Source organism: Nerophis ophidion, linkage group LG15 (genome assembly GCF_033978795.1).
Source record: "Nerophis ophidion isolate RoL-2023_Sa linkage group LG15, RoL_Noph_v1.0, whole genome shotgun sequence".
NCBI lineage: Eukaryota > Metazoa > Chordata > Actinopteri > Syngnathiformes > Syngnathidae > Nerophis > Nerophis ophidion.
In genome coordinates, this window is record NC_084625.1 from 23,207,332 (window position 1) to 23,224,508 (window position 17,177).

The following is a 17,177-nucleotide window of genomic DNA, read 5'->3' on the forward strand; positions in this document are numbered from 1 at the left end:
AGAATATGATGTATAGTATTTATTTCCAGCTCCAGGCTGTGTGTGTGTGTGTGTGTGTGTGTGTGTGTGTGTGTGTGTGTGTGTGTGTGTGTGTGTGTGTGTCCGATGGAGATTTTGCAACTGTAAAAGGGGACATAGTGCAGGTGAAAGCTGCTGCTGGGTGAGCCTGTGTTGACCCTGGTAAACCAGCCATAGCTACACTTCCTGCCTGCTACTTGAAGTACTTAAAGGCCTACTGAAATGACATTTTCTTATTTAAACAGGGATTTAAACGGGAATAACAGGTCCATTCTATGTGTCATACTTGATCATTTTGCGATATTGCCATATTTTTGCTGAAAGGATTTAGTAGAGAACATAGACAATAAAGTTAGCAACTTTTGGTCGCTAATAAAAAAGCCTTGCCTTTACTGGAAGTAGCAGACGATGTGCGCGTGACATCACGAGTTGTAGGGCTCCTCATATCCTCACATTGTTTATAATCATAGCCAGCAGCAGCTAGAGCTATTCGGACCGAGAAAGCGACAATTTCCCCATTAATTTAAGCGAGGATGAAAGGTTCGTGGATGAAGATCTTGAGATTGAAGGACTAGGAAAAAAAAAAAAAGGCGATTGCAGATGTTATTACACACATTTACTATGATAATTCTGGCAAATCCCTTATCTGCCTATTGTGTTAGTGTTTTAGTGAGATTAAATAGTACCTAAAGTCGGAGGGGTGTGGCCACGTGTACGTGTGTTGACTCCAGTGTGTTTGAGGCAAGTCACGCTGCTGGAAGCGCCGCTGATGTCACTGATGTCGCCGGTAAGAGCAAACTTTTTACCACAAATTTCTCACCGAAAACTGCTAGTTGACATTTGGTCGGAATCCATGTTCGCTTGACCGCTCTGATCCATAGTAAAGCTTCGGCTTCGGGAATTTAGAACAAGGAAACACCTAGTGTTTGTGTGGCTAAAGGCTAAAGCTTCCCACCTCCATCTTTCTACTTTGACTCCTCCATTATTAATTGAACAAATTGCAATAGATTCAGCAACACAGATGTCCAGAATACTGTGTAATTATGTGATTAAAGCAGACTACTTATAGCTATGATCGGGCTGGAAGATAATGTCCGCTACAACCCGAGACGTCAAACGCATGTGTTATCATACGAGTCATCTTTCCACGACGTTTTCAACACGACACCTCGCGGGAAATTTAAAATTGCAATTTAGTAAACTAAAAAGGCTGTATTAGCATGTGTTGCAATGTTAATATTTCACCATTGATGTATAAATTATCAGACTGCGTGGTCGGTAGTAGTGGGTTTCAGTAGGCCTTTAACCTCCAAAATGCTGTGATCACTGCGGCTGCAAGCATGTTGTCACTGTGAAAAACATGATTTTTTTTTTTTTGCCATGCCAGTTGTTGTATTATACTGCACGGCAAAGTAGCTGTGATTATGTTTGGCCTGCAGGAAGCGCTTCAGTGTGCTACAAACATGAACAGCTGTTGCAAATAAATAGGTACTTGCCAAGACAAACATTTATTCCGGTAGCCATTCTTCCAAATGTGGATGACTTGACTTGTGGATTCTTATCAGTGATAAGTATGCTTATACATTGGAACCACCCTTAGAACCAGTGTTCTTTGCAGTGGACATTTGTGTTTTGCAAAATAAATGGACAAAAAAACAAATGTCCATTGCAGAGGACGCTGGTTCTAAGGGTGACGTAACTTTCTTGTTTTTGTTAATAATGCGTGGAAATGGATGATTGTACAACATGGAGTTCTGCATGTGTTTCTGATGCTAAGCAAAAAGCAGCAACACTCTTATCTTTAAGTCTGCCTCCTGCTGGAGCCATCACGCTTTAGCTATTTATATATATTGCCAGGTTTGTGTGTATTAGCTTAAAATATTTTTGGGAGCGGCATACAAGGAAGACTCTTTACAAAACAAAAAGGTGCTTATTTTCAGTACTTGGAAAAATCGGGTTGGGGTTAGTTAGGGTTAGGCACTGGAGTCCAATTTGCGGCCCTCTATTAATTCTTTATTGGCCAATATACTAAGATATCAGGTAAAATCAAATCAAATCGAACGTAAAACTCAAGCAATGTTTCACATTTGAAACAATGCAAATAATGTGTTCCAGATACCCAAAATATAAACAAAATGATTATATTTTAACATGCAGAAAAATGTGGAATACATGATGAGTGACATGAATAAATGAACATTTAACATTACTTTTACTTTTTATTGAGGACGACGCACCTTTGTACTTTGTGCCACGAGTTTTTTCTTGAATTGAAATGTGTTTCTCACCTTCTTTTTCTAAGTGCTGTCACTCAACTTTTTTTGGGGGCCCAATGGTGGATTATTTTGCAGTCTTGTTAAGTTAGGGGAAAAAAAGAAGAGGGACTGAGTCACCAACGTGTGGGGTTCTGGGTTTGGGCACTCGATGCGAGTAAAGGTAATTCAGTAGTTTAAAATGCGGTGATTGGCCGTATATGATAACCGAGACGAAAAAAGTCAACACAAATTTTTGGCGAAAGCTAAATTTCTTCCTTATTAAACAAAATGGTGAACAATATTACGTTTCTAAAGTCTTATCAGTGCAACATTTAAACTACATTATGTTTACTTAATTGCTCGGAAATGGCCTTTTGGAGCATGTCTCCAGGGCATAAACATGCCACATGCTGCATTGATCTATTTTGGAGGGGCCCCCCTCCACGTGTTAAGTCAGCCTCTCAAAGTCAGGACATGTAAACATCATCACCGGAAGGTATCCTGTCCGTCCGTCATTGGCATTTCTTAGCTGCTTCTGCCTTGACGCTGCATGACGGATTCCTTGACCGCACCAGGATGCGGGGGCTAAGATGCAGAGATGAAAGGCAAGTCCGAAGTTGGGTGTGAAAGGAAAACGATGTAGAAATTCCCACTAGTGGAGTTGCTGTGATGGGAGGCTCAACCTTAAGGCACGTGTGCTGGCCGCTAACGTAATCTTGTGACGTGCACAAAAGAAACATACGCACACACGCATTGCAACCCCCCCCCCCCCCCCCCCCCCCCCCCCCCCCCCCAGCGGGCAGCACTGTCCCTGCTTTGTCATCCCTCTGGTCTAATAATCCCCTCCCCTGGGAGAAGCAATCTGTTTTAGATTTGAAAGAGAAAGGACTCTGTCTGTATCACGTACAATTAAGCAAGCCTGTCGGAATTTTTTTTTTTCTTATTGAGAGAAGTGCGGCCACTGGGGGGGCTTTTCCTTTTATCCAGAATGGAGATAATGGAGTGGGAGGGCAGGAGCAAAGGGAATGGATGGAGAAAGGGTTCAAAGAGGAAGGGAGTGTAAATGAATGAATTTTTCCCCCCATCCATCCCACGCCACAACTCGGACTAATAGACGCTAGCATGCGTTTGTTTCAGCTCTCTTGCTCCTTTTCTTTACTTCTCCCCTGCAGCGAGTGAACACATTCACACTCTGCCAGCACTCTCCCCTCCAGTGTGCATGTTTGCGCGTGTGTGTGTGTTGAACAAATTTGGCCATGTACCGCTAGTATGGAGCTCATCTGTGAGTGGATGCAGGATTCCCTGAGTGGCATGGCATGTAGACTGACAGCGTCACATGTTACCTGAGCTATGGCCCTGCGGCAAGTTTGGCTGAGAGGTTTTTTTATCTGCAGCCTCCGTTTGTTGTTGGGAGGATCTCTTGACCGCATTCATAGGCTCTCGTGCAATGTCAGGGGCACCTCAGGAGGGTTAAAGGCCTACTGAAACCCACTAGTACCGACCACGCAGTGTGATAGTTTATATATCAATGATGAAATATTAAAATTGCAACACATGCCAATACAGCCTTTTTAGTTTACTAAATTGCAATTTTAAATTTCACGCAAAGTGACCTGTTGAAAACGTTGCGGAATGCTGACGCGTACGCGTGACGTCATGGACTGTTAGGAAATATTAGCGCTGTGCACACACACACACAGCTAAAAGTCGTCTGCTTTAACCGCATAATTACACAGTATTTTGGACATCTGTGTTGCTGAAACTTTTGCAATTTGTTCAATTAATAATGGAGAAGTCAAAGTAGAAAGATGGAGTTGGGAAGCTTTAGCCTTTAGCCACACAAACACACGGTGATTCCTTGTTTAAAATTTCTGGAGGTTAAACTTTACTATGGATCAGAGCGGTCAAGCGTACATTGATCCCGACCACTTGTCAACCGGCAGTTTTCGGTGAGAAAATTGTGGTAAAAAGCCGCCTCTTACCGGAGATCAGCTGAGCTTGTGCCGTCCGTACAGCTGCCGTCGACTTCCATCAGACACCCTTCCGACTATCAGGTAATATTAAACTCACTAAAACACTAGCAACACAATAGAAAGATAAGGAATTTCCCAGAATTATTCTAGTAAATGTGTCTAAAAACATCTGAATCCGTCCCAATGCAATCGCGTTTTTTTTTTAACTTGATTTTTTTTTTCCTAGTCCATCGCTATCAATATCTTCAAACAAGAATCTTTCATCCTCGTTCAAATTATTGGGGAAATTGTCGTTTTTTCGGTCCGAATAGCTCTTTTTGTTGGAGGCTCCCATTAAACACAATGTGAGGAGCCATCAACAGGTGACGTCATCGTCTGCGACTTCTGGTAAAGGCAGGGCTTTTCTGTTAGCGACCAAAAGTTGCGAACTTTATCGTCGATGTTCTCTACTAAATCCTTTCAGCAAAAATATGGCAATATTGCGAAATGATCAAGTATGACACATAGAATGGACCTGCTATCCCCATTTAAGTAAGAAAATCTCATTTCAGTAGGCCTTTAAGTGTCCTTATTGAGCGTATTCCATTAATGCACAGAGATGTGCCTTTTATTTTGTCAGACAATTAAAATACAAATGTTGTTACGACATGCTTTGTAAAACCACACACTGAGCCAGAGGCAATGGAAAAGCAAGCTCTCCCTGTATACAAATTACAGGTTACATGTCTGTCTGTGTAATGCTGGGATATGATACCCCCCATGAATGGCCATGGGGTGTGGAGAGAGGGGAATGCTGAACTGGCACAGGTGCAATTGGACAAATCCGTTTTTATGAGCAGTGTCACGTTGGTGCGCCGCAGTTGCCGAGACGTATTTGTTTATGGCGTCCAGGGTCACGCAGACTGCTTCTGGTGCACCGTGTTGCATAGAATATGTCTACACATGCTCCACATATTCGGGGGTTTTGTGTTTCACACACTTTGCCCACTGAACTGCGGGTTGAGTTTAGTGAGATGTCTCGCATGAGAGATTACCAAATATTAAACAAATACTGACATTAGTTGTATAGATTGCTGAAAGGAAGGGTTGTGCAATGAATTGGTCCAGAACCACATTTTAGGAAAGTGAAGAACTGGACGGCCACACTTGTCCCCACACTATTATTTTTTAATTCTAATATATAATGTCACATTTCTTTACATATTTCCCTCACTAAATGACAGACATAGTCCTTAAGTGTTCAGTTAAAACACAAGTCAAATCAAAGATCATCTATATAACAGGTGCACATGACTGTTTATTTAAAGGGGAACATTATCACAATCTCTGAATGGTTAAAACCCATAAAAATCAGTTCCTAGTGGCTTATTTTATTTTATGAAGTTTTTGTCAAAATTTTACCCATCACGCAATATACCGAAAAACGGCTTCAAAGTGCCTGATTTACACCATCGCTATATCCACCCGTCTGTTGTCCTGTGATGTCACTGCGTAAAGCCACCAGAAACAAACATGGCGGATAGCACAGAAAGGTATAGCATAGTAGCTCGGATTCAGACTCGGATTTCAGCGCCATAAGCGATCCAACAGATTATGCATGTATTGAAACGGATGGTTGGAGTGTAGAGGCAGGTACCGAAAACAAAATTAAAGAAGAAACAGAAGCTTTTGAGCCATATTACGACAGACAGTGGCACTGGAGGAAGCGCAGACAAATTTGGCGCTCGCCTTCTAACCAACGATTGGTATGTGTTTGTTTGGCATTAAATGTGGGTAGAGGGAAAGGCTGGATGCATATATACCTACAAATGAGCCATAATGATGCAATATGTACATACAGCTAGCCTAAATAGCATCTTAGCATCGATTAGCTTGCAGTCATGCCGTGACCAAATATGTCTGATTAGCACTCCACATAAGTCAATAACATCAACAAAACTCACCTTTGTGATTTCGTTGACTTTTCGAATCTTTTGACCACTGTTGCAACTTGAATCCGTCTCTGTTCGTGTTGTTACACCCTCCGACAACACGACGACGAGGCATGATGTCTCCAATGTACCGGAAAACAGTCGAAAAAAACGGAAAATAACAAAGCTTATTTGACATGATGTGTGTAATGTGTTTGAGAAAATAGCGGTTCGCTTCACAATGTGACGTCACGGGTGAAAGGTCATTGCTCCGACAGGCGAACAATTGAAAGGCGTTTAAATTGCCAAATTCACCCTTTTAGAGTTCGGAAATCGGTTAAAAAAACATATGATCTTTTTTCTGCAACATCAAGGTATATATTGACGCTTACATAGGTCTGGTGATAATGTTCCCCTTTAAAGACATTGTCAAAGATTCTCTTCATGATATCAGCACTAACCTTTTCTAAGGACCTACTGAAAATTGCTAGTCAAAGATCGTACATAACAACAGCACTAGCAGTTTTGTTGTATGCTCTTAAAATGCTTGTCAAAGATCCTCAGGGGTTCCTAACCTTTTTGACCTTGAGGCCCAAATTTTCCACCACAAAGGGATCAGGGCCCCCTCAAATATTAACACTGAATTAGTAACTGTACCATTGATTTTAAACATATTCAATAATATGTCTAACCTACTTAGAGTTTGCAACCTTGTCAAACACAGCGATTATTACCAGGGCTTAGGTCAGGCTGATTACAAAAATAATTACTAATAAAATATACTGCAAAAATCAATCAATCAATCAATGTTTACTTATGTAGCCCTAAAGACATTTGAATACAATTACGCAGTGCTAAAATAAATACATTCTAACTAAATTAACAATAAATAATTGTTATTATTTGTACATGTTTCTTAAATGAACCGACAATAGAAATTTAAGTGCAAATTAAAATACAACTTCATCACTTTAGTAATAATTTTTGCGCTTAAAAAACCTCTCTGTGACTTTAGCTTCAGACTTCTCCTTTTTGTTTGATATTGTCATTACTGCCACAATTGGTGGAAAAGTGTACTACAACTGAGTACCACTGCGACCTATATAGACCACAGCTGAGATAGATATTTTATGGCAGCCATCTAGGGGGCGCCGGCGGCCCAACAATGGGCCCTGACCCTGTGGTTAAAGACTGCTCTAGATAAGTCTTTCTTTACCATAGGTTGGTGGTTCATTAATCTGCTGCAGATGGCCGCAAAAAAATGTTTCTCGAGCGGTGTACTACTGAATTGTAAGTGCAAAAACGCTAGTCAGAGATCCTCTATATGACAAACAACACTGTTGTTTTTAACGACCTGCAAAAACGCTAGTCAAAGATCCTCCATAAGAGAGAGAGGGCACTGCTGTTTTTAAGGACAAATTTCCAAACCATCATCCTCTGTTTTTTATGACCAGTGCATATACGCTAGTCCAAAATCCTCTACTGTATATCAGGGATTCTCAAACTGTGGTGGTACGCCAAAGAGTCACTTGAATAAAGGACAGGTTTTATTTTCCTATAATTAAACACGCTCACTATGTTTCCATGCACTAAATTAGTCTGATTTTTCAAATAGTTAGTTTTTTTGTATTTTCACACTTGCGTGTGAAGTCCAAATGTCCATGGGCACGCGATAATGCGACTATTGGTCACACGCTATGTGCTTCCCGTACACTGGGGGGGGGAGCGATTATTTCATTTTATTGTTGATAACTGAATTACTTGTCTGGTTGACCTGAGGAGTTGCGGATTCTAACAACTTGTTTTAACTGATGTCCGCTGTAATACTTGCACAGATTACAAATATTACATCTTTAATGGGTATGCTATTGCTAATTAGCAGACAGTATCAATAAATGATCCTGGATTGCGCTACGATCATGACGCTACTACCAAGAATGTATCGGGTCGGATGCAAAGAAAGGTGGCAGAAGAGTTTTTTTGAAGGAATTTTCGGACAAAAACTGAAACAAAACTTTTCTCCAAGTTCTTTCAAAAAGCTCTGTAGATTGATGGAAATTTTTTAAAGCCAAGGAAAAAGACCGTTTGTGCCCCGACTGATATCCAGGTGAAGGTTGCTATTTGTCTGGACTATCTTGCCCGTTGTGCGGAAAGTTAATCAGTTGGCTTGAACAAATGCAGGTGAAGAGGTTTATGTACGCTTTATTATTCACCTTTAATGTACCTGCTTCATTATTTTTCATCTCATTCGTATTTTGTCTATTTTGTCCGTGAGTCCTAGTTAAGCCGGCATTTTCTTTAGCTACCTTCTTAAATAATAATAATTCCTTTTTTTTCTACCATCAATGCATTTCAAAATGTTCTGTTCTTTTCATTTGTGAAGCAAATAAACAGTCTCCTCTTATTATTGAATGGTATTTGCTTTCGAGTTCTATCCCGCGCGTAGAGACTGGTGCATGCTTGATACAAAGGGTACTCACCGGCACGCACACCCCCTCGAGAGATCTGGTTTCCTATAGCATTATCCAGGTGTGTTAGTCCGACTCTTTTAAAAAACGGAACACAATCTTATTAAGGTGTTTCTACGGGTTGTAGTAGGCTTACATAGAGCCGAAACATTTGAGACACTGGACTAATTTGATGCATGGTCACTGTTCAGACTCTGTGTAATGTTACAGTGGCCAAAAATATTAAACATGTTTGTTAAATAAAACCTGTCTTGTTTTTAATGAATACTTAAGCCTACTACGCTACTGTATTTTTATGTTGGCCATTATCGTGGTACTTGGAGAGCCAAGTATTTTCTGAGTTGGTACTTGGTGAAAACAGTTTGAGGACCACTGCTCCATATGACAGGGAACACTGCTCTTTTTAAAGACCTATGGAAAAAACCCAAGTACATGATACTCTGTATGACAGGAACACTGTGTTTTTTAGGACCTAGTGCGAAAGCACTAGTCAAAGATCCTCTACATGACCAGGTACACTGCTCTTTTTGGGGACCTATTCAAAAAAAAAAAGTCCAAATCCTCTATATGACAGGAACACTGCTGTTTTAAGGACATGCTGCATGCAAAAATACTAAACACAGATTCTCAACATTTTAATGAGTTCTGGAACATTTTTTACATTTAATAAAATCTCATGGCACACTACCAAGTGATATGATTTATTCTGTTGAATGAATGCCAACAGGTGGATACACTACTTAACTTTACCTACTGCCATCTAGTGGAAGAGCTTTTGCTTCTGCTTGTCCTCCTTACGTTGCAAGCATAGATATAGATGGATGATTTGTTTATTTCAAGTAATTAATATTCTGACGAATTAAGTGAAATGGAATAGTTTCCCGCCGCACACCTGATGATCCCTCACAGCTCAAGAATGTGTGCGGCGCTGTTTTTGGGAATCACAGATTTATCAACATGCTGTGTTTAGGAATCCGCTGCAAAAATGTTAGTCGCTCCCAAGTTTTAATGTCTGATGTCAGATTTGGCTGGCAGGCCGCCAGTGGAGTGGCTGTAAGAGTTAGTCCATAATGGGTAATGGCCTGAAGTAAGAAGAACAGTGTTATTATAACACTAAATCAGACTGACATTTACTTGAATACTGTGATTAAGATAAGACTTTACTGGTGACTGCAGGGGGAAATTCAGCTATTAGTGGAGATGATGCATTTTCCAACCATTCTAACATGACTTGTGTGTCCATCGTTCAATTATGTGCCTGTGCTATAAATGTACTGGTTTAACGTAATTTTTAGCCACTTTTTCCCACAGAATTGCTACAAGTCATGCTTAGAAATTGTAATCGAGTCTCATCGAACTGGCAGTGTGCTTTTTGCTGCTGAATGCATGGGAAATCAGTCAATGGCGTTCTTCTCGACTATTACCTAACCATAAATCCATTGAAACAATTAGCCGCCGCACATTTTTGTGGTTCGAGCCGATCATTTGTTTTGAGGCTATATCTGACATGTCAGTAAAGACAAGGAAGCCACCTGTGAGAGCATTACATGTTCAACTCCCTGCTCTGAATCTCCAGAGCTCCTTGCGGCCTGATTAACTGTTTGTGATGGAAGTGCGGCTTTTGCTGAAGTGGCTGGAGAATTATAAATGTGTTGTATTTTATTCATCGCTAATGCTTTTCCTTCATGACTCAAGAGGTGTCCAAACACAAATGTACTTGCTTTAGGCTTGTATTGTGTGCACAGGAGTGACAAAAAAAAATCCCACCACCAATATAACGTAGCTTGACTTAGTGTTGCCAGCTTTGTTAAAGGTCCGTTATTTTACAATTTTAATAATTGTAAGTCTTTAAACGTCCCACAATAGTGTATTTGAAGTTTATGGTCTGAAATATAGCCTTGATGCAGGAATGTTGACAGTTTAAAGCAGGGCTCCTGCGGGCTCACCAGCATCCAAAATCCACCCCACGGGCAGTCCCAAGTTAAGAAAAAAAAAAAAGTGTATTTAAATCTGTCCTTTCTAATCCATTTTCTACCGCTTGTTACTCTCGGTGTCTCCTAGCCGCTAAGGCAAATCATATTGTCTAAAAATGCATTTTCCCATCGATAACGTCACATCATCATGCTCGGAATATATATATATATTTACGTATAGTTGAGGTTTCTGTGGTTTATCAGTGCTCAATACCGGGGTAGAATGGAAAATACGTTCAAGACCTAACGTGTGTGTGTGTGTGTGTGTGTGTGTGTGTGTGTGTGTGTGTGTGTGTGTGTGTGCGTGTGTGTGCGTGTGTGTGTGTGCGCGCGCGCGTGTGCGTGTATATACATATATATATATATCTATATATATATACACATATATGTGTTAGTATATATATATGCATGTATATATGTATGTATATATATGTATATGTGTATATATATGTATGTGTATATATGTATATGCATATATATATATGTATATGTATAAATATATATGCATATATGTATATGTATAAATATATATGCATATATATGTATATGTATAAATATATATATACGCATATATATGTATGTATATATATATGTGTTTATATATGTGTATATATGTATATGTATAAATATATATATATATGCATATATATGTGTATATATATGCATATATATGTGTGTGTATATATATGCATATATATGTATGTATATATATATATATATACATTTATGTGTGTATATATATATATATGCATACATATGTATGTATATATATATATGTATGTATATATATATATATATGTATGTATATATATATATATATATATATATATAAACAGCCTTTTTTTAATCCAGTGCGGCCCTCGAGTTAAACAGTTTGGGGACCCCTGGTTTAAAGTGTCATTATTAGTCAGTCACCATTTTGTATGTCTGTAGCTTTAATACTAATGAGCAGTTTGCCCATGCCTGTCCCTGACAGTGTGATATATAATCAAAACAAAAGCATGTTGACTTAGACCTCAACACAATTAATTGACATGCTAGTTAACGTATAAAACCGAGACAAAAATGTTGACAGAAGCAAAATCCAATCATATTTAATTTCGTCTTGTCGATGAGTGGAACAAGTTCGGAATGTATCCCATCACAGCTATAGTTGACCAACACTTGTTGCATACTGTATGAAGAGTGTATTCTACTCAAGGATATTATACTGTACTGTGTATTTTATATGGTAAACCCATCCAGGGGTACCACTGTTTAACTGGCTGGTACTTCGTTATATTTCCTGGTCAGCCTGTTGATTAATTTGAGCACTGCAGCCACAGAGCTGGAACTTTGTGTATTGTTCAAGGATTAATAAATACGCTAATACTGGAAGTCCTTCTGGCTCTCAGGGCCCCACTATTTGAGAAACACTCCACTAAAGTGGGGCCATTTTTCTTCAGTATGGCTCGCAAGGTGCCAGACATGTTCCGTACCAGTAAATGAGGCACCCATATACACTATTTGTTTCACAGGTTCCAGAACTGACAGAAACTGGGTTTTTAAAGTGCACTACCAGCATTTGTGTTTGAACCCTACACAGATTTAGATATTTTGGTCAGCAGAGTTAAGGGTTTGAAACTTTTCCCAGAGCTTGATGGAGGAGGACAGGGCGCTCTCTGCGTTTAATTGGGGGTGGGGGGCTTGTTGGGTGCAATAGTCTGTCCTTGGCCCGGCGGTGGCCACGGACCCTGACACAAGCGCTCCTCAGTGTAAAATGGCCCTCGTCAGTCCTCAGCCAAATTCCCTTGGATTACAGAAATATTTGGACAAGCCTCAATGTTAACATAAGGCCTTCCCATAATCGTTTTCCCCTCTGAAACTGAGAGGGTGAAATCAGTGTGTCTCAGGTTTTGCTGGGTTTCAAGATGCCGCTCATTCTACACTGCAACATGGACCGGTCCTGTAGGGATGAAGTGTAGGTGCTTTAAAATGACCGTTTATCTCGCTCAAGGATGATTTATTTCACAGCGGCATGGCATCTGTTTTGGGGAATGTGAACCTCCTCACCTCCAGATCCAGCCTTTGGCAAGCCTCGGCAGATACTTCAAGGAATACCCGGATCAATTTTCCACAGAATTTGGCTTATTTGTCTTTCTCGGTGCGTCTGCTGTTTTTCAGTGACAGCTGATAAATGCGCAGACTGTACAAAAACCGAGCCAGATGCAGCCTCTTGGCCATTGTTGAAATGAATATGCAGGAAAAGTCACAACCACAGGTTTTGCTACCTTGCTGTGAAAGCCCCCCTGCCTCTGCACTTCCCTCAGACTTTCCTTAACCGCAGTGTGCGTGGGTGGGTTGCTGAAGTTGGGTTAAACAAGTTGCTATCAAAGCCATATTACCACTTGGGTCAGGGGACGGTCAGGGTGCAGCGGGGTGTGTGTTTTAAGGGCCCGAACTGGAGTGGGCACAAGTGGCAGCCAGTTAAACAGTGGTACCCATGGATGGTTACACAAGCAGCTACTCCTAATATGTTGTGTGCACAAAGAGCTGTTGTCAGTGTTGTCATACTAAATAATAGAATACAGCTGTGTGAAGTGGAACATATGGCAACAGTGTATCGCTAAAAGAAAAAATAAGCAGGTGTGCTGAACATCCTGCGAAATTTACATTTTTAATGATGTTCTAAAAGTATAATGGGCCTCTAGAGACGGTCCATGAGAATCAGACAGCACTTGTTGTTGAAGTTTTCATGATGTTGTGAAGGAAAACTCTCCTTAATGGACATGATACTGCCTCTGACCTGCCCTTAGTTCGATTAGCCCGCCCTGTGTATACGCTTATCACTTAAAACATAAAATAAAAAGTAGTCTTTGCTAAAGTCCTTAAAGGCCTACTGAAACCCACTACTACCGAACACGCAGTCTGATAGTTTATATATCAATGATGGAATCTTAACATTGCAACACATGCCCATACGGCCTTTTTAGTTTACTAAATTACAATTTAAAATTTCCCATGAAGTGTTCTGTTGAAAAAGTCGCAGTATGATGACGAGTAGGTTTGACGTCACCGGTTGTAGCGGACAATTTTTACCAGCTCGATCCAAGTTTTAATCGCATATTTACACAGTATTCTGGACATCTGTGTTGCTGAATCTTTTGCAATTTGTTCAATTAATAATGGAGAAGTCAAAGTAGAAAGATGGAGGTGGGAAGCGGTGTATTGCAGCTGCCGTTAGCAACACAAACACAGCCGGTGTTTCCTTGTTTAAAATTTCAGAAGGTGAAGCTTTACTATGGAACAGAGCGGTCAAGTGAACATTGTTCCCGATCACATGTCAACCAGTAGGTTTCGGTGAGAAAATGGTGCTAATAAGTCGGCTCTTACCGTAGACATGAGCGGAGCTTGCTTCCTCCTGCAGCTGCGGACTATTACCTCCTCCCACCGGAGACACTGGCGGTCACCACATCCGTGTCCAAACCCCTCCAATTTTAAGGTACCATATAATCTCACTAAAACACTAGTAACACAATAAGCATATAAGGGATTTTCCAGAATTATCCTAGTAAATGTGTCTAATAACATCTGAATCGCTCTCACTGCCCTCGCCTTTTTTTTTTTCTAGTCCTCCACTCTCGCTATCCTCATCCACAAATCTTTCATCCTCGCTCAAATTAATGGGGAAATTGTCGCTTTCTCGGTCCGAATCGCTCTAGCTGTTGGTGGCTATGATTGTAACAATGTGAGGAGCTCTACAACCAGTGACGTCACCCGCACATAGTCTGCTACTTCCGGTAAAGGCAAGGCTTTTTTATTAGCGACCAAAAGTTACGAACTTTATTGTCGATGTTCTCTACTAAATCCTTTCAGCAAAAATATGGCAATATCGCGAAATGATCAAGTATGACACATAGAATGGACCTGCTATCCCCGTTTAAATAAGAAAATCTCATTTCAGTAGGCCTTTAACTATGGACTGTACATGGTAAAGATTCCCCCAGTATGAAAAATGGCTCGGTGTTTATTAACAGGAAGAAATGTCCCTAGTGCTTCCTTATGAGCACCATCGGTGGGAAAATCCATCCGGTTATTAAGTAGGCTTTGCTACACATCTTAAAACAAAACCTGCCAGTCTGTCAACTAAGTGGAAGGTGTAGTTTTGATCATTTTGTTTTACCACAACAAATAGGCTAACTAAATGGTGCTGCTTTTAAATCGTAACTGTAATGTTATCACGTATCTCACATAGCTAGGCTAGTGTTGCTAACGTTTGTGTCGTCCTGTTGCACTCCTTCAAGTTACATTGTTGTATGTGATAGACTGCATCTATGATGTTGATGTTTAATGATGTTTAAGAGTTACAGATTGGGTCTAAAAAGTAGTTAAAGTACACCATACCGTTTCAAAGGCTGGTTTGGACAAACAGCTTGTTTACATAAAGCTACAGACATGCAAAATGTTGCATTCCCGTGTCTAATCTCCATCATCAAGGCTAGTTTGTAGTCAACCCACTTTCAGTACAATTTTGTGAGACCCTCATTTAAAAGCTTTAAAAACATTATAGTGAGGGATGTTTAAGTTTCTCCCATCCATTGTCCCATTAATCCAGTGACTTAGTCGCACCATTGGCAAACACACTGCTTCAAAAACCTTGGTCTGATAAGTCAAAATGTAAAAGGTGAATCCAAGGATAAGAGGTAAAACACAGTTCAAGGGGACGTCTATTGTTGGCGACGGCAGCTGCGGATCATTCCTCGCACTTGCAGCCACATCCTATTGGTCGTTGTGCGTGTGGCATTTAATCATCCCTGGCATCGAGCTCGTTTCAGACAGTGCAGCTATTGATAGCCTTTTAGCCAACCGTATCAATGACACAGGATTTGTAGCAGATTCCACAATGAACCTCCTTGTCCGCTCTGCCACTTTAATTGGCATGAACTGACTACCACTGAGAGCCATTGGCATGTAAAGTGACATTTTTCAGGTTTGCTAACATTACCCTAGTTAGCAGGTCTTTTACAGCCTGACAGAAATAGACATGTGAGGTTTTTGTCAGGATATTGTTTCTGCGATTTTGTAGCCCCTCGCCACAGAAATGTTGTAACACGAGTGTCTTCAGAGATTCTACGTGCCACTGTTTGTTTGCACAGAGGTTTGGGTGTGAGTGATTTAACGTGAGGTTGTGTGCACTCTACCCGCTGTGCAGTGGAAGGGGTGTTTGTCCGTTGGGCGCCAATGTTTGCATAGGGCTGTCACGATGACTGGGCTGGCTGGCCCAGACGCTGTTCATCTGGAGCGCAGGGGCTACCGAGCAAAGTGCTCTTAAATCGCAGATGATCGCGGTTATCATAAAACTGGAAGAGAAGCAGAAGCGTGATGAGCACCAAGCCAAAAGCCAAAAGGTACAGCCAAGAGTTGATTACATTTGCTAACATTGTGATGTGATGACAATAGGATTTTGATTTGTTTCAGGCACTTGATGTAATAACAATATTTGATTATTTTGGTATACATTTTTGGACCCTAACTGGATCTTAGAGTATATTTGCTACAGGCCAGTTATTACGTACTTGGGCTTACTTCCCACTACTGTTCTATTACTGCAATTTCCCTGACTTTGTGTGTTATTTTCAAGCTTAAAGACCTACTAAAACCCACTACTACCAACCACGCAGTCTGATAGTTTATATATCAATGATGAAATATTAACATTGCAACACATGCCAATACGGCCGGTTTAGTTTACTAAATTACAATTTTAAATTTCCCGCGGAGTTTATTGTTGAAAACGTCGCGGAATGATGACGCATGCGCGTGACGTCACGGACTGTAAGGAAATATTAGCGCTGCACTACTCGCGGCTAAAAGTCGTCTGCTTTAACCGCATAATTACACTGTATTTTGGACATCCGTGTTGCTGAATCTATTGCAATTTGTTCAATTAATAATGGAGAAGTCAAAGTAGAAAGATGGAGTTGGGAAGCTTTAGCCTTTAGCCACACAAACACGCGGTGATTCCTTGTTTAAAATTCCCAGAGGTGAAACTTTGCTATGGATCAGAGCGGTCAAGCGAACATGGATCCCGACCAAATGTCAACCAGCAGTTTTCGGTGAGAAAATTGTGGTAAAAAGTCGCCTCTTACCGGAGATCAGCTGAGCTTGCGCCGTCCAAACAGCTGCCGTCGACTTCCCTCAGACACTGGCCTCAAGACACCCGTGGACACACCCCTCCGACTATCAGGTACTACTAAACTCACTAAAACACTAGCAACACAATAGAAAGATAAGGGCTTTCCCAGAAATATCCTTGTAAATGTATCTAAAAACATCTGAATCCGTCCCAATGCAATCGCCTTTTTTTTTTAACTTGATTTTTTTTTTTTCTAGTCCTTCGCTATCAATATCCTCAAAAACTAATCTTTCATCCTCCCTCAAATTAATGGGGAAATTGTTGTTTTCTCGGTCCGAATAGCTCTTACTACTGGTGGCTCCCATTAAAAACAATGTGAATATGTGTGGAGCCCTGCAACTCGTGACGTCACGCGCACATACTTCCGGTAAAGTCAGGGCTTTTTCTATTAGCGACCAAAAGTTG

The 17,177-nt window shown here is 40.7% G+C and overlaps 1 protein-coding gene across 7 annotated transcripts in view; it reads left to right on the top strand.

Annotated features, from left to right (window-relative positions):
- The window catches only part of sulf1 (sulfatase 1), a 161,087-nt gene that overhangs the window by 99,314 nt on the left and 44,596 nt on the right, over window positions 1–17,177 (top strand). The gene's annotated exons all lie outside the window — the stretch shown is intronic.